At 35.3% G+C, this 19,561-nt stretch overlaps 1 protein-coding gene across 12 annotated transcripts in view; it reads left to right on the top strand.

Annotated features, from left to right (window-relative positions):
- Positions 1–19,561, top strand: part of TBC1D5 (TBC1 domain family member 5) — a 584,223-nt gene that overhangs the window by 50,257 nt on the left and 514,405 nt on the right. The gene's annotated exons all lie outside the window — the stretch shown is intronic.

The raw sequence follows: 19,561 nt of genomic DNA, 5'->3' as shown, positions 1-19,561 counted from the left end.
TGGGAAAATAGAAGAAATGGTAAAAGAGTATAATTTAATTGTTTTGTATAGTTTTCTTTTTAATTCCCTCCTGATATGCATTTATCTGATGTGGCAAATTACATTATTAAAGTCATAATCATATTGTACATTCTTAATTTTTAGTTTCTTTGTGTTTAGAACATACATGATTTGTTAAGTTGAACCAGGTAACCAGAGTGGCATATTTGTACTTGAATGTGCGTTAAAAAATTGGAAAAATTCTTGTGTAATCTTATTCATGTATGATAACTTTTTCTTTGTTCAGAAATGCCTTTTATGGCCAAGAAAAAAGAAAAAAACTATTCGTATAGTCTCCCTCAGGTTAGTTACAGTGTAATGCACTTCCTGAAATACTTTACTGTAATTCTAAGAATAATAATATGTCTTATGTGTGAGCTCTGAGAGTAGCATCTTTATAATTATGACAAGTAAAAGTACAGCCAAAGGTCACGGTAAACACAAGATTTCTTTCATACCTCATCCATTTTGTGGACAGCATATGAAGTAGTTTGAGTCCCTGCACTGGTGTTTTAGTAGAGCAATCAAGGTTGTTCTCATGGAAGTGTTTCAAATCTCTTTCTGCCTACCTCCCATGTTGTTGCAAAATTTGGCATGAGTATGTATTTGAATTCTGGACTAATTAAATAGATCCTTATTAAATTTAGAGTTGCAAACAAAATAGGGGACTGTGTTACACTTCAAGGATTTCTTAGGCTGTTGTACAATAGTGATATATAGGAGCCTTTAATAATACTAAATACTATAGTGACTTGATGCAGTGTCTCAGTATTGGCTATCTTAGTATCAGTATTGTTCACAGAAACAGTAAAAACCAAATAACATAGCAATAACAATAAAAACAATATCCCAAATTATGTAAACAGGACATGCCTATGGATGTACAATCTATTGATTAGATCCTGTATTTGACTTTAATTTGGCTATCTAAATAGAGGTTAGAGTATTAACAAGGTCATATATAGGGAAGCCTTTTATTAAAAAGTGAACAACCAGACGCTGTGGTTCATGTCTGTAGTCTGAGCACTCTGGGAGGCTGAGGCAGGAGGATCACTTGAGCCCAGGAGTTTGAGATCAACCTGAGCAACATAGGAAGAGCATATCTCTACATAGATAAAACTTTAAAAAATCAACCAAATGTGGTGGTCCCAGCTACTTGGGAGTTGAGGGAGGGAGGATTGCTTGAGCCTAGGAGATTGGAGCTGCAATGAGCCATGATCACCCCACTGCACTTCAGCCTGGATGACGTAGCAAGACCCTGCTCCCGCCGCCCCCCACCACAACAAAGAGAATATACGTATGTTAGAGTGATTGTATCACATCTCTTTAAGTCATCCTCAGTACACAGTACCAAAAAATACATATAAAGAAAGAACATTTAGATGAGGATAAAACTGTAAATTATAACTTTTAGTATAATTGATGAAAGTGTTTCCCTCATACTTTTTTCTGTTGTTTTCACACCCTAGCATGCTTTTTCTTCCGGTAAGACTTCTAGAGTAACAGTTTTCAAATAAGGTTGGTGCTGCTCCATAAGGGAGTTTCACAAATTGATGTGAGATTTTCACTTGTCACGATGATTGTGAAGCGTGTTTTTGGCATTTAATGGATGAGGACCAGATATCCTGGATATTCTGCAATGCAAGGGCCAGTCTCAGACTACAGATTCTCCTGAGTACCACGTAACTTTTGAATGTCTATCTGACTAAACTCCATTCAAAGATAAATCAGTAATACTTCAGTATATAAAAATATTGATAAGTTTTTATAAAATGAGGAATCTGATACTTTAGGAGAAATGTGTGTGTGTGGGAAGCTTAAGTAAAATAAATCTTCAACATTAGTGCATAATTTACTTCATATATTCTTGCCAATTCCTAACTTATAGCATTTCTTTTCTTTTTTTTTTTTTTTTTTGGAGACAGAGTTTCGCTCTTGTTACCCAGGCTGGAATGCAATAGCGCAATCTTGGCTCACGGAAACCTCCGCCTCCTGGGTTCAGGCAATTCTCCTGCCTCAGCCTCTGGAGAAGCTGGGATTACGGCATGCACCACCATGCCCAGCTAATTTTTTTTTGCATTTTTAGTAGAGACAGAGTTTTACCGCGTTGACCAGGATGGTCTTGATCTCTTGACCTCGTGATCCGCCCGCCTCGGACTCCCAAAGTGCTGGGATTACAGATGTGAGCCACTGCGCCCGGCCAACGTAGAGCATTTCTAAGTAGATATTTAGTTCAAAAGTTTTCAGTTCAGTAATGTAGTTACTGAGAGCTGAACAACACATTGTAAATATATAGCAGGATTTTAAGACTTAACAACCAAGTTAATTTATAACATGTGCATCTCATTTAATTTTATTAATTAACAAGGATTTTAAAATAATGATTGCCATTTTAAATATTGAAGTTTCATTTTTTTAGAATAAATGCATTGTTAAAATTGTATATTAAAATTAAATTACTTTTTTTTTTTGAGATGGAGTTTCGCTCTTGTTACCCAGGCTGCAGTGCAATGGCGCGATCTCGGCTCACCGCAACCTCCGCCTCCTGGGTTCAGGCAATTCTCCTGCCTCAGCCTCCTGAGTAGCTGGGATTACAGGCACGTGCCACCATGCCCAGCTAATTTTTTGTATTTTTAGTAGAGTCGGGGTTTCACCATGTTGACCGGGATGGTCTCAATCTCTTGACCTTGTGATCCACCCGCCTCGGCCTCCCAAAGTGCTGGGATTACAGGCATGAGCCACCGCGCCCGGCAAAATTAAATTACTTTTATGTTGCCCAGTCTTCAGTATTATTCTTGTCCTGTTTCCAATAATGTATTATACAGTATCTCTGTAACTTCTTGTATTACATTTCTTTACCCATTCCGTTATCTATATTCTGTATTAGGAGGAGGGTACAGTCTGTAACTTTTTCATTATGTGAAAATAGGTCCTAGGGAAGGTTGAAATGACTTTATTTTACTCTCAGACTTGATTAATGATTTGGGTATCAAATTTTAGATTGTAGATCATTTTATTTTAGATATTAAAGGCTTCATTTCACAACATCCTGTGTTACTGCTGAGAAATCCATGACTACTACCCGCCCCCGCCTTTTTATTTTCCTGGCTATATATGGCCTGCTTGTAATATTCTGGAAGGCTTTAGGATTGTTTGTCTCTGAAATTCTATGATAATGTGTCTTAGAATTGGTTTTCTTCATTGTTTTTAATGAATCTTCAGAGGACCCTTTTAAGAACAAATGTCTTTCAGTTTGGGGATATTATCTTGAATTATTTTCTTTTCCTGTTTTTGTTTTTGTTTCTTAATTTCTATTTTTTTAGTTTTTTTTTAAATTTTTTAAATTGCATTTTAGATTTTGGGGTACATTTGAAGAACATGCAAGATAATTTCATAGGTACACACATGGCAGTGTGATTTGCTGCCTTCCTCCCCTTCACCTATATCTGGCATTTTCTCCCCATGCTATCTCTCCTGAACTCCCTACCCCCCACTGTCCCTCCCCTATTTCCCCCAAACAGACTCCAGTGTGTAGTGCTCCCCTCCCTGTTTCCATGTGTTCTCATTGTTCAATACCCGCCTATCAGTGAGAACATGTGGTGTTTGATTTTCTGCTCTTGTCAGTTTGCTGAGAATGATGGTTCCCAGGTTCATCCATGTCCCTACAAAGGACACAAACTCATCATTTTTGATGGCTGCATAATATTCCATGGTGTATATGTGCCACATTTTCCCTGTCCAATCTGTCATCGTTGGGCATTTGGGTTGGTTCCAGGTCTTTGTTATTGTAGACAGTGCTGCAGTGAACATTCATGTGCATGTGTCCTTATAGTAGAACGATTTAAATCCTTTAGATATATACCCAGTAATGGGATTGCTGGGTCAAATGGAATTTCTATTTCTAGGTCCTTGAGGAATTGCCACACTGCCTTCCACAATGGTTGAACTACTTTACACTCCCACCAACAGTGTAAAAGTGTTCCTATTTCTCCACATCCCTCCAGCATCTGTTGTCTCTAGATTTTTTAATAATCGCCATTCTAACTGGCATAATATGGTATCTCAATGTAGTTTTGATTTGCATTTCTCTAATGATGAGTGATGATGAGCATTTTTTCATCTGTTTGTTGGCCTCATATATGTCTTCTTTTGTAAAGTGTCTGTTCATATTCTTTGCCCACTTTTGAATGGGCTTGTTTGTTTTTTTCTTGTAAATCTGTTTTAGTTCTTTGTAAATTCTGGATATCAGCCCTTTGTCAGATGGATAGACTGCAAAAATCAGTTCTCTTAGTTGGAGATTCAGCACCAGTGTAGTAGAAGTGGGATGTGTGAGATTGAGTTACTGCCTGATTGTGGGCAGAATGATTTGCTTCTCCTCAGTGTCTTTTCTGATATGTTCTGTTATGAGTAACTTCTTTTGATACGTTATTCATCTGTTTTCTAAAAATTTGTGATCTTGTTTCTCTTTTTCTCTCCACTTCCACATTTTTGTCCTTGTGAAACACACCTTAAAAAATTATTAACTGCCATAGGGTTTTCGGAGGGAAAAGAAAGAATTTCATGCCGTTAATCTATGTTTGGGGAACCAGTTGTTTTGTGTACTCATTTTGCAAGATGCAGCTCTTGAAAACTTTGTGTGACTCTTTAGTAATCTTACTTCACCTCCTACACACCTTGTTAGAGCACTTATTATGCCACATTATAATTATTAGTTTATTGCTTATAATAAGAACAGGAATTGTCTTATTTGTATCAGTGTTTTTGTGCAAAGCATATTTCTGAAATGAATGAAAACATAAACAAAATGCAGAAATGAAGTAGATAATAGATAACAGTACAATTTAGTCATAAGAATTGAAATTATTTTAATTCTATTTCAATTAGTGTTTGATAGATTTTTAAAAACTTAATGGAGATTTATTTCTTTTAGTAAAATATTAATACTGTTATCATCCTGGGGTAATCAAAGAAATGTCTTTATATTAAAGCTAAATGACAAAGTAGTCAGAGTTTCATTGTAATGGAGAATCTTGATGCATTTAATTAGGAATTAAGCTACAAGGTATTGAAAAAATAGAATGACTAGTGTGTAGTTTTACATATTAAGGAGAGTACCACAATATCATAGTAAAGGGCAAAGAATAGAGAAAAAGCCTTGTCTTCTTCCATCAGCATATCATTTCAATCATTCCAAATAGTAAAATAATAAATTCTAAGGAAACATCTTTTTGTTCTGTGAAAACGTGTCATAGCCACAGACAAAAGGAAAAGATCTAAATTAAGCACAGGATTTGGTTAAAAAATCTTTGTCACTCTTTTGATGAAATTTCACCATCGTGATTATCTATTGTCCCTTTTTGGAAGTTTTCCTATATCATAATATTTAGTTTTATTGATTTTAACTTTAGTGGTAGGAAATATAATTGATTTAATTTATACTGTTTTGCTCATTACTCCTTCTTTCATATAAGTCAAGTGAATCAGCAAATAGGTATTGAGTACATACAAGACCCTAGTTGGTATGCAGTGAAGTTGTAGAGATACTCACTTTAGGAAGGTATCCTCTCTCAAGAAGCTGTATGCATGTAAAGAATGTCAAGGATCAGTAGGATAGGAAATATCTTGAAATTGTATATGATTAATTACCAATGAATGGCCCAAATGGAGTTTCTACTAGTTCAGCTGTCTTTAGTAGAATGTTCACACATTCTTAAGTCATAGCTTAGGAATGATGTATATGAAGACAGAAAGGATTGATAACTTGATAAAGTTATTTAACAGTGTTCTGAATTTTATTTTTAATAATCTGTCTTTTTAGCCATAGTCTGAGTTATCTATAAGGCCTGTTCATTTTTATGCTTGCATTTACTTACTCGTTAGAAACATTCTTAAAATTGCTTAGAATTACTTTGGGGATATTTCATTTTTTACTTTTTGATTCATATACTATATAATATTTTTATCAAACCATTCACATTTTTAAAATTAAAGATTTTATACCAGAAACATACAGATAGTGTGTTTTTGCTGTACACTAATATTTTGCTTCATAAAACATGGTTAGCATTCTTTGTTCTGTGTTCATGTATTTTTATTTAAATTCGATGTTCATACATTTTCAAGAATAGTTTCAAGATAAAATTAAATATGTTCTATATGTTTTCACTTAAATGAACTCATTTTCCCCATCTTGTGACCAACTACTTCTTTCAAGTTTATTAAAATACTTTCTTGAGTGTACTTTTTAGACCATCTCTATCACTTCATCCCCCCACTTCCATCTCCTTTTCTTATCTGTATTTTTTACTCTGTTTTCTATGTTATATTTCTACTTTCTTTATAGCCAGTGTTCACAAACTTTATGAAAAGCTCAAATCCAGTGCAGGAAAGTCTTAGGAAAAAAAGTGTAATTATGTTATTCTATAAACTTTAAAAATGTTGTCTAGGAAGCTAAAACTGCTTAACAGATGTGATTGCTTCATTGTTTCAAATTTATGCCAATCAGAGTTGATAGGATTTGATCACACTCTAGTAGATTTATGAGATAAATTACAATATTGCATGACATACTTCAGATAGAAAAACATCAATGTAAGTTGGATATGATTTCTCGTTTAAGATAACAAGCTAGTAATTTTTTAAAATCAGATGGTTGCTACTTTGAGAGAATATTAGTTTTTATGGAAATTAACAATATCACTCATATTTCCTTCATGGTGACAAAAAGTATATTAAACTTTTTTTCATGTAGAAATTTAATTGTAAATGGGAGGCATCTTGTTTCTATTTTGCAATAGATGACCTGTCAAATTTCCAAAGGCTAATAAAGAAACAGCGTTGAACTTAAATTTGTCTGCAGGAAAGGTTAACACAAAATGAAAAAACTTTTATTTGTGGTACTGATTTTCTGATAAGTTTTTTTCAAAAAGTAAGGTTTTACTTGATATGTCCAAAGCCTTACTAGGAATTTTTATTTTTTTCAAACAAGTAGAAGTTTAATACCTCACATAACAAAGAAAATGGAAAAGAACTCACTAACACAGTGACAGGTTCCCCCAGGGAAGTCAGAGCCAAGGAATTGGGAGTCAGGCTCTCAAGTCTGTTTGTTCTCATAGAAAATGACAGAACTATTTATTTAAAAGCCCCCTGATAAGAATGTCTTTAACTTTATTTAGGAGGTCTACATGGTAGAGTCCTTCAGTTCATTTTTGAAGTAAAATCATGGGATCTCCTGAGAACTTGACTTGAAATTGTTACTAAATCAAATAACTTGTGAAAAGAGGGTAGAATTTTTAGTTTCTTAGATTGAAATTAAAAGTTTTTAGAATATGAGGACTGGCCAAAACGGTGATTTTAAAGAAGATAGGCCCTCATGTTTCAGGTAAGAATATTGTAAAACCTTGTAAATTTTTTCAGAAGAAAATTGTTCATCTCATTGCTTAGATTTTAAAATTTTAGAAAGTATAGGCTGGGTGCAGTAGCTCATGCCTGTAATCCAAGCACTTGGGGAGGCTGAGGTGGGTGGATTGCTTGAGCCATGGGTTCGAGACCAGTCTGGGCAATATGGTGAAACTTCCAATCTGCAAAAAAATCCAAAAATTATTTGGGCATGGTGGCACATGGCTGTAGTCTCAGGTACTCAGGAGGCAAAAGTGGAAGAATCAACTGATCCTGGTCAGGTAGAGGCTGGTCAGATAGAGCCGAGATTATGCCACTGCACTCCAGCCTGAGTGACGGGTGAGACCCTGTCTCAAAGAAAAAAGGAAAGAAAGAATAAAGTACAGAAAATAAATAGAACAGGCAAACGTGTATTTAACATGCAGAATTAGTATGTTAACATTTGCCACCACATGTATTTTTAAAAGATATTTTTAAAGTCTTTCCCTTCCCAAAGATAACTGCCATACTGAAATTGGTTTATAGCTTTCCTGTTTTTGTATTATTACTACATTTGTGTGTCCATTAACATTAAATGTTCCTAAAGATTACCTACAGATTGCATTTTTTTCCTTCTTATCCATAATTATTCCTGAACTGTTACTTGCTGTGATTTCTACACCTGCTTGATTCATTTTAAATGTTGTATAATATTTCGTGATAGAACAGCAATTTGTGTACCTATTTCTCTTTTGACAGACATTTAAGATTTAAGGGTCAGGATACTTTGCATGTACTTCTTCCACAGATATTCATGGAGCTCTGCAGGTCTCAGTGTTTTCAGTACACAAACAAGCTGTCATCAATTCCTATAGCACTGTATCCAGGTTCTGGCACAAGGCAGCATCCTTAGGCCATTTCATGCTGCTAGAGCAGTATAATGCTTTCTTCTTTCTTCTTTTCTTTTCTTTTTTTTGAGACGGAGTTTTGCTCTGTTTTCAGGCTGGAGTGCAGCAGCATGATCTCAGCTTACTCCAACTCCCATTGCAACCCCTGCCTCTTGGGTTCAAGCGATTCTGGTGCCTCAGTCTCCGGAGTAGCTGGGGTTACAGCCATGTGCTACCACACTCTGCTCATTTTTTGGGTATTTTTAGTAGTGATGGGATTTCACCATGTTGATCAGGATGGTCTCAATCTCCTGACCTTGTGACCTGCCTGCCTCGGCCTTCCAAATTATAGGGATTACAGGCATGAGCCACCATGCCTGGTCTGCTTTCCTTTTTCTTACTGAATTTCTTGTCTTTATAAGCCAATCCACTTTTCCATTCATGGCAAAGAAGCCTGCAGACAGCATTATCACGCTTTTTCTTTTAAACAAATGTCCTCTGAATCCTCCCAACCTCTTAGTACAAAAAAAAAAAAAATAGAGTCTGTATTTTTTGCATCTGATTGGAAAAAGATGCCTTAAAAAAAAGATGTTTTCTAGTTTTTATGCTTTTGCTTTATTGTAACCTGTGGGAGTCTAGGACGTGTGCTATTTGGAGTTTATTTTGCCACAGCAACGTGTGTGCTGGATCTGTGCATAAATAAGACATAGTTTTGCTTAATGTGAGTAATATAATTTTGTGCCCAGGTATATAACTCTTTCAGTTAATAAGTGAACTCTTGAGTATTGAAAAAAAAATCATTCTTATTTTGTGATCATTTTGGAATGGTTTTAGACATTTAAAAAATTGTATCATATAAATGGCATTCTTACAGGTTCAAATTTATGTTATTTTCACTAGTTCAGCCAATTTAATTTTAAGGCATTTTATATTTTGGAAAAAATCATGTATTTGGTAGAAGTCATATATGTAAGAGTATATTTAAACATTTATTACACACTTAGATTTGGGTTGTGATGCACTCTCAAACTATTAAAGAGAACGCCATCAATTTAGGAAATTCTTTGTGTGCCCAACAGCTTGAAGCTGCCTTATAGAATGCCAAATATTAGACTATCAATTTTATTAACTATTTCACTTAAAGTATTTCTGCTTGAAATAAAAAAGAAGCTTAAATGAATTGCTAGGTCTGGATCATTTATTGCATGTCAGTAGTTTCAGAAAGCTGAAAAATGTTTATGCTGTGTAATAAACAGATGCTGCTCTAACAATGCAATACGTTATGTACCAAAAATGATCTCTGTTTTAATCATAGATGCCAATTTAATGAGACAAGACTAGCTTACATCAAAAATGGATTTAGGATGTAATTTTTGTTTTTTGTATGTTTTTTCTACATAATTAATAGTCATACCTTTTAACATCATTATCAGATTTGGGGTAGAATGTTTATTTCTTTGATTTTCACATCTATTTTTGAATTCACAGGAGTTTGTAATTGTCCTGTAAACCTATTCAAAACAGCTATTAAAATGCTTTAAAGAAGATGCCTTGTTTTATACTGTATTGTCTACTTCGAGTGAAATTCCTATAGGTCTTAACTATTCTACCTTTTTTTGATTGAGGATACTGAGTATTTTCTACAATTTGTGGGACAGTTTTGGGGGAGGCAGTCAATCAATGAATTGGCTATTGTGAGATGATGATGCTTGAGGTTTAAAAATCTCTTGTCATACAGTGTGCTTAGGTTGCTTCTTTGGTTTACTGTCCAGAGTCACTGGAGTCTTTTTTCATCTGTGAGAGAAGCGCTTTGCTAAGCTCTGCTTTCTTGTTCATTTAATTTATTCCACGAGCACCCTCAAAGTTGACTACAGTTGCGGACTTTGAGTCCTTCTGCATCTGTATTGTACATCTTTGATTGACATGGTTGCCTTTACATATGGTCAGGTAATTTTGTATTTGTAAAAATATTCCTATTGTGTGTTTTATTCCACCGAACCTAGCAGAGTTAAATGTAGTTTGGATGCATTGGGAAGAATTAATGATTGGAAGATACAGAGTTGGTAAATTATTTATTCTGGCCCTGAGGAAGCTGAAAAGCTGAGTGAAAGACTAATAAATCATTTGTGGTAGTGCTGGTTGTCACTTCCAATTATTTTAGACGGTTTTGTGATAAACTGCAGCACCTGCTAGATATCTGCACACCCTCCCTTGATGCTAGTGGTGCAGCTTGTTTAGTCGATTATCAAAGGCAAGTTTGTGTAAAGTTTATTTAGGATGGAAAGGAAATTACTCTTTTTGAGTCAATTTTGTTGCTTTTCCTCATTGTTTTGAGTGCTATGAAAGGATTTCCCTGACATTGCCAGGAGTCTGTAATATGCCTATGATTTTAGCCAGGAAAGACTGTCTTTATCTTTTTTTTTAATACCTGAAGAATTGAGCTTCTTTATTATTCCCAGACTAATTAAAAACTACGTCAACTGAGATGATTAGTATGCTAAAGATCAAATCATCTTTTTGGTACCAATTGATAGAGAACCACTGCTGCTGCTTGACCAGACTTTTTTCTTCATTCTTTGTTTTTAAAGGCTGAGATTTTGTAACCACTGTCCTAAAAGGTAGTGAGGTTCTTTGATCCACTGGTCCTAAACTCTGCTGCTGAGATTCTTGGGAGAGGCAGACAAGAATTGGAAAGAAACCACAGCCTAGGTTGGTCTTGTTCTAGCAGTCTTGAAACAGGACTACTCTAAAACTCCTTGGGAAATAAATTATGAACACCATATAATGTGCATGCTTTATGTTTGGAATTAGCTCTTTGGTCTCTGTCAGAGTTTAATAATAATTTGTGTTCAAGCCCAGAACATTGGGTTTGTTTTTATGTGTTCAGAGGGATTTGGTTTTTACTGAGATTTTCAGCTTTAACATAAAAACATGGGGCAGTCTGGCTGGGTGCAGTGGCTCACTCCTGTCATCCCAGCACTTTGGGAGGCTGAGGTGGGCAGATCACCTGAGATCAGGAGTTTGAGGCCAGCCTGGCCAACATAGTGAAACCTTGTCTCTATTAAAAATACAAAAAAATTAGCTGGGTGTGGTGGTGGGCACCTGTAATCCCACCTACTTGGGAGGCTGAGGCAGGAGAATCGATTGAACTTGGGAGGCGGAGGTTGCAGTGAGCCAAGATCACATCATCGCACTCCAGACTGGGCAACAAGAGCGAAACTCCATCTCCAAAAAGAAAAGCGGGGTGGGTATGGACAGTCGAGAGGACTCCTCAAGCTATGTACCTTGAATAATCTTGGTAAGTGGTCTTGTATTCATTGAGTTGCATGTTTACTCACTGACTTGCTTCTCCTCGTCAAACATTTATTAAAGCTCATATGTGCCAGCCCCCTGGAACAACAACTACTGTCAGTAATAACAACCCTTTTGAAAGGTTAGTATGTGCCATGTAGTATTCTTAGCATTTTTATATGTATTAACATATTTTAATATGACAACCCTATAAGATATTTATTATTCCTATCCTTATTTTATAAAGGAGCCCTATGGAGTGATAAGGCAATAGTGATATAGTTTTTTTTCTTTAGAGTCTACAGAAGGTGGGAGACATTCTTGGTAATCTTAGTTAATTAGGTTTAAGAATTCCAATCCAAGTAGTGTAATAATAACTATCATTTATTGAAGATTTAGTTTTATATTTTATGCTATATTATTTCACTTTTAACCCCTGAATAATAAATGTTATCCTCTTTGTCACTGTATTAGTTCGTTCCCATGCTGCTATAAAGAACTGCCTGAGACTGGGTAATTTATAAAGGAAAGAGGTTTCATTTATTCCTAGTTCTGCAGGGCTGGAAAGGCCTCAGGAAACTTAAAATCATGGTGGAAGGGGAAGCAAACATGTCCTTCTTCACTTGGCGGCAGGAAGAAGTGCTGAGCTAAAGGGGGAAAGCCCTTTTAAAATAATCAGACTTCATCAGAGCTGCCTCACTATCATGAGAACAGTATGAGGGTAATCACCCTCATGATAAAATTACCTCCCACTGGGTTCCTCCTATGACATGTGGGGATTACGGGGACTACAATTCAAGGTAAGATTTGGGTGGGAACACAGAGCCAAACCTATCAGTCATGATGGTGAAATTGAATCTTAAAGAGGTTAAACTACTTGCCCTGGGTTGTGCAGCTTGGAGGTGGAGGGACTGTGATTCAAGTCAGGATCTGACTGCCTCCACACTCTATTTTGGGATTACAAACCCTAGTTCCAGTGGAACTTGGTGAGTCACAGAAAGTGGAGAGGAAAGTTGTCTAGGGGGCAGCTTGGGAGCATTGACAGCAGTGGGACCAGAACTATGAATCTAGTGATTTTTTTTTTTTTTTTTGAGGTAAGTTAAAAATCTAAATTTTTATGTGAAATGTCCAGTTTTAAAAATTTTGGCAGTTTATTCAGGATGATTGTTTTCTCTCTGGATGTGGCCTGCGCATGCCAGTTTGAAACCCCTGCATATTGCCCCCCGTCCAGCTTTATCAAATTGAAAACTAGTGATAGTCTATGAAACAATATTAAAAGATTATATTAGTAAAATTCCATGCCTTAGGACAGGTGTCCCCAAACTACAGCCCGCGGGCCGCATGAGGCCCCCTGAGGCCATTTATCTGGCCCCCCGCCGCACTTCAGGAAGGGGTACCTCTTTCATTGGTGGTCAGTGAGAGGAGCACAGTATGTGGCGGCCCTCCAACGGTCTGAGGGACAGTGAACTGGCTTCCTGTGTAAAAAGTTTGGGGATGCCTGCTTTAGGAAAGTTAACAGACTAAATGAAACATAATTATTTATTACTTTAGTAATTCTGTATAGCTGTTTATATACCTCAAGAGATTTCGTTGAGTTTAATTTCAGGTTATTATGGGGTACTAGTAATCCAAATATAAGCTATAGCATAGAGTATGAAATCAAGCAGTAAAAACGTTAAACTAGAATTTTGAAAATCTAAATAGCTATGGAGTTATGGAAATGTTTATTGAAACACTCCTTTCTTTCTTCCCTGTACTCACCCCCCTATTCCTCTGGTGTTTTGATTTCCTCCTTTCTCAGCTCATACACGTTTCTTTTCCTATCTGCTGAATGATGTGGGAGATTTAAGATACATATACATATATCTTAGATTTAAGATTCTCTCTCTCTCTCTCTCTCTCCATATATATATATATATATATATGGTGGTTTTTTTTTTTTAAGTGGAATGTCTCTGTTAGATTCTAGGTAGAATTAAATCATATATAGAATGTTGTTACTTTTAGTGGAATATAACACAGTCAAAAATCAAGGTTTTAGTAAATGGGGACCTGTTTGAAATAAAAGTCAGTGGTTGTTTATGGTTTTATTAAATGCTTTTATTTTACTTAAAATACAAATTAAATATTTTTGGAGACAACATGTATCGTTTCATAAGTGTTTGAAAAAAAATCAGACTAGTTATGTTAGAGGGTTCTTCCACAAAAAGATAAGACAAAACCTTAATAATTATTATAAACTTACTATTTTGGAATTATTAAAAAAAAAATTCCTGGCAGGGTACCATGGCTCATGCTTGCTGAAGTGGGCAGATAGCTTGAGCCCATGAGTTTGAGACTAGCCTAGTCAACATGGCGAAACCCTATCTCTATAAAAAATACAAAAATTGGCCCCATGTGGTGCATGCTTAGAGTTGAAGCTACTCAGAAGGCTGAGGTTGGAGGATCACTTGAGCCTGGGAGGTCAAGGCTGCAGCCATGATTGTGCCCACTCCAGTCTGGACTCTGTCTCATTAGAAAAAGAAAAAAAGTTCTTTCTTAATGGATTTTCAAATTCTACCTTATAACAAAAGTACTTGCATTGAAAATTGATGTTTCCTTCAAAAATAAAGGGCTTAATAAAGTATGATTTTTTTTAGTGGGTCCTTTAGCTCTTTTATATCTCATATAGAAATTAAATGCTTGTTACTGATTTAATTTTTATAAGTTAGAGGCTTTTGACCCATAGCATTTCATTTGGTAACATTCAGTTGCTTAAAGTATGGCTTTAAAAATTTCATCGAAAAATCTTTTACTATGCTTTATTATAAGAATATATATTCATTACAGAACATTTTTAAAAATTTCAAAAAATTTAAAAACGCATGATTCTACTACAAAGTAGCAACCAGCAAATCTCTGTTTTCTGAGTATTTTAGTTTTTACTTTTACTGCTTAGCGTTTTATATTTGTCTTTTCTGTGATAGTATTCATAGCTTGGTTGGCTTGTTTTTAAAGGACATGATAATATTTGAGAGTTCAAATGCATCTCATTCACAAAGCTTTTCATCCAGTAGCTAGGAGTAAATTCTTCCTCTTCCCAGCTTCCATGTAGCTGACTGTACCTCTATGATGATTTTTTTTTTGTAGCAGCATATATGCATATATATGTCTCACACTGTCTTGTATTCATTTTTGTATTTTTGTAACATTCACTCACTTGAGTGAATAAATGAAAAAAAATTAAGACTAATCAGTTGTTAGAGGGTTCTTCCAAAAAAAGATGAAAGATCTGATCCTAATAATAGTTATAATGTCACTATTTTGAATTATTAAAAATAATTTTTCTTAGTGGATTTTCATATCCTTCCCTATATTGAAAGTCATTCCACCCAGAATCAGTACTTTTTTCTTTTGAAAGAACCATTGGTTCTTAAATTAGATCTTAATTTCTATATAAGATAGTTACACAGGTAGGGCTTCTCTGGAAATGTGATTATATTAAGATATCACTGAAATTTATGTAGCCAACAATTCTTTCTAGATCTAAACATGTATTTGGTGTCTACTTAATTAAATAATGAAGATTTACTATGTTCAGATTTGTTAAATGTAATTTGAAGGGTAAATACTGCTAAATAAGTATATACAATATTGCATTTCTAAAATGTTGCAAAAATTAATGAATTATTGGAGTGCTTATAATTCAGTGATGCTTGGGAAATCTGAAGGAGAACAATTTTAGAAATGGTGAATCTAGTATATTACTGTATAGATGAAAGGTAATTCAGAATGCTAGAAGTGGATGGGTGCTTAGAAGTTACTTTCTAAAATCTTCTTTGTCACTAGGAAACAAGTTTTGGGAGGTAAGTAATTGGACCAAGTTCATAAGACTGTAGTGTATCTAATGCTAATTACTAATATGTGCTTAATAAATATTTTTATGAGTAAATGAAATGCCTTATGTATAGGGAATTGCTGAAAAATTTGTCACATATAGTTTAGGAAAGTTATTGCAAAAACAGTTGCCATGAATGTTCATATTAGAAAATAGAATTATTGCATTCCCTAAAAATATACTTCAAAGAGAAGAACTTAGAAGACATAATACTTCTAAAAACATGGCAATGTATAGAAAGATGAAACAGAATGGGTTCTATTTAGCTTTGTTTCCAGCAGCACTTTGACTGCATAATTGGAAGGTATCTTTGGATAAGATTTTTGGAAACTTTTCTAGTTGGAAAAGGATTTCAGCTGGAGTGTCTAAAGGGTCACACACACAAAAAACTCCTCTATATTAAAATATAATGTGTCCAAGCTTTAAAGAAAAGATCTCAGAGTTTGCAGATGATCCTAAAATTGGAGCTAGGGGAAATAATGAGGAACAATGCAATCAGATTCAAAAAGATTTGGATTGTTTAGGTGATTGGGCCAGCAGATGGCAAATGCAGTTCAGTGTAGACAAATGTAAAATAATTATCTTAGGAACAAAGAACCAATCATACAGCACACTGATCAGGAAAAAATTTGTGAGTTATTGTAGGAAAACCATTGAAACAGTTAACCCGGTGCACAGCTGCAGCAAAAAAGGCAAGCAAGAAACCAAATTAGCAGACGGATAGAATATAAAGCAAGAGGCAATACTTACAGTGTATTAAGAAACTTGCCAGACCCCATCCAAATTACTCAGTTTACTGTTGGTTGCTAGAACTACTTTAGGAAGAGTACGTTTTTTGCCTTGGAAATAGACTGGAAATGATACCAAACAAATCTAATAGATGATATTAAAAAGATTTACACTAATTTTTATCAACTTTCAATTTGCAAACTTTTATGGCTGTGAGCAAGACACTGAGTGAAAGTAAAGACACTTGAGTTTTACTACAAGAGTGGATGGGAAGACCTTCCTAGAGGACAGGTGTGGTTTTCATTGCCTGGGGCCTTACTAAGCCCCTTTCTAGTTAAGTAGGAGGCTGCTTCTCACCTCTCAAGATAGCCTAAAGACTAGCACAAGGCCCTTCTGTAGTTTAAGAGTTGCACCTTGACAGCTAGAAAAACCATGGGCATAACACTAAGAGGTGCCACTGAGATGATTCTTTCCGGCCTGTAACTCTTATTTTCTTTCTTTTAATTTATCAGGGCTTGCCTGCTAGACAAAGTATGAAAGAGCCTGTAACTCTTGATGTGGTAACATAAGTTCCAAGTTTCATTCAAGGTTGTGGAGGCAAACATTTTCCTGTGATTAGCCTTCCTTGATTCCTGTCCAAGCTGGATTATCCAACCTTGTCTCAGCGTTCTGAACTATCCAGTGCCTAGCCAATAAATTCCTTTTTGACTTAGATTCACTAGAATATGTGTCTGTTGTTTATAATCAAGAGCCTTAACTGGTACAGTAGTAGTGTTCTGTTTTTTTTTTTTTTTTTTTAAACCTTATTCCTTGTGTTGTTTTCTTTTGTCCTATAATGTGTTTGCTTTGTTTGTAGTGGTGTCTTATACTAAATCATTTTTTGAATGAGAAGAAAGCTGATTTGCAAATTGTCCTCTTCGTCTCTCTCTGCCTCTCTTTTTGTCTGTCCCTTTTTCCCTCCCCATCAGAATTTAAAAGACGTGAAAAGAATTTGTATCTATACCATCAGCATCTCTAATTCTTTTGTAAAATTTAACTTTATCCGTGCAATTGAATATTCAGTGTCACTGTTAAAAAATAGCCTTTGGTATCGAAACCTGTTACAAGAATGTTTACATTTTAAAATACATTATATTAGGTATCTCTAAAAATCATTTTCCTATTTTACTTTGGAGGTAGCAAATTCATCCAGTTCCATTATTTTTAGAGTATTACATGAGCAATGATAGGTGGTTGGATTGGGATTACTGTCCCAAGGTTTCTGATTCTTCCATTATTGCTTTTTTTTTTTTTTTTTGAGATGGAGTTTCGCTCTTGTTACCCAGACTGAAGTGCAATGGCGCGATCTTGGCTCACCGCAACCTCCGCCTCCTGGGTTCAGGCAATTCTCCTGCCTCAGCCTCCTGAGTAGCTGGGATTACAGGCACGCGCCACCATGCCCAGCTAATTTTTTTTTTTTTTTTTGTATTTTTAGTAGAGACGGGGTTTCACCATGTTGACCAGGATGGTCTCGATCTCTTGACCTCGTGATCCACCCGCCTCGGCCTCCCAAAGTGCTGGGATTACAGACGTGAGCCACCGCGCCCGGCCCCATTATTGCTTTTATATTACTGTTGACTAATGAATATTTGTTTAATGAAATTTTTTGAAAACACTCATGAATTAGTAATTGTGATTTATATAAGTTGATGGTGAATTAATTGATTAATACTTAGAATTTTTAAAATAAGCAGTGTCTTAAACAGTGGCTAGGTTTTCCATTTATAACACTTGTTGTATTGACTCATATTTCAGTTACATTGCCAGTCCAATGTATAGATGCTTAAAGTATAGCCATATGCAGAGTAAAGTAGGAAGAAAAAGTTTCTTTATTTTGGAGGGTAGTGTGTCAGGGGTATTCCCTGAAAGAATTTGAAATAAATAGGAATTTATCTTTGGGACCCTTTAATCATTCTTAAAAGTCAAATGGAACCTCCCTTCCAAAAGATATTCTTGAGTTTATTACTCTCACAACTGTGCCTTGCCAGAACTCATATCCTACCCTATGACCTACATACAGCATGTCATCCATGGCATGCACTATTTTCCAAAGTAGGTGTTCCATGATTCACATTTGGTACCCCTCTTCTACTCTGCCCGTTAGTATAAATTATAGGCAGTGTTAGGAGGTAAAACTTCTTCCTTTCCTTTCCTCTCTCCCTTCCTCTTTTGATAATTTTGGTCATTTGTTGCTTAAAGAAAATGATTGTGTTAGAAATTCAGCATACAGATACATTTGTCCATTTATTCTAAAGACGTTAGGTTATTATAAGAATGGATTCAGTGTGTTTTTATGAGTTTTTTAATGTGAAAAATGGGATTTTTGCATCTGTTTTTTCTTTTAACAGTATATTGAGAGCAGGAAATAGAAACCTACACTATCTCTTTTAATAGTTGCATAACATTTTGTTATTATATAGATGTGCTATTTTTTAACCAGTTCCCATTGATTGCTATTTGGGTTGTTATACTCATCCATTATTATATATACTACTGCATTCAGACTACTTTTGATAATGTTTGTATATATATCCCTCGTTATTTCCATAGGCTAAATTCTAGAAATGGACTTTCTGGGTAGAAGGGTAATTACAAGCCTTCTGATACTTACTATCAAACTTTACAAGTTTCATTTCCACCAGCAATTTTGATTCCTGGTTTTTTTACATCAATACTGTGTTAAAACTTAAAAAGAAAACATCTTTGCTCATTTTATAACACAAAAGTAGTATCTTGTTGCAGTGTACCCATTTTTAAGGTTATTGACTGTTTATAATTTACCTCTTAATACCATTTACCTGTTACTCAGATATTTTTCTTATATTTATTTACTATATTATATATTAAGAAGATCGGTCTTTTCCAGTATATTATCAGTATTTTTTTAATTGATTTTTTTTTTTCTTTGAGATAGAGTCTTGCTCCATCGCCAGGCACCAGGCTGGAGTGCAGTGGCATGATCTTGGCTCACTGCAGCCTCTGCCTCTCAGGTTCAAGCAATTCTCCTGCCTCAGCCTCCTGAGTAGCTGGGACTACAGGTGCACGCCACCATGCCCAGCTAATTTTTGTATTTTTAATAGAGATGGGGTTTCACCATATTGGCCAGAATGGTCTCGATCTCTTGACCTCGTGATCCTCCTGCCTCGGCCGCCCAAAATGCTGGGATTACAGGCGTGAGCCACTGTGCCTGACCAATTTTTTTTAAAACTAGTAAGTTGAAGAATTTGGTTTTTTTGTTTGAATTTGTTTTATTTTTGGGTCATATAACCATTTTAAATTTTTATGTAATCAAATACATATTGCTTTACATAAAAAATTTTTT

Source organism: Saimiri boliviensis, chromosome 9, assembly GCF_048565385.1.
Source record: "Saimiri boliviensis isolate mSaiBol1 chromosome 9, mSaiBol1.pri, whole genome shotgun sequence".
NCBI lineage: Eukaryota > Metazoa > Chordata > Mammalia > Primates > Cebidae > Saimiri > Saimiri boliviensis.
Note: the sequence above shows the minus strand (reverse complement) of the source record. Positions and strands in the feature narration are given on the sequence as shown.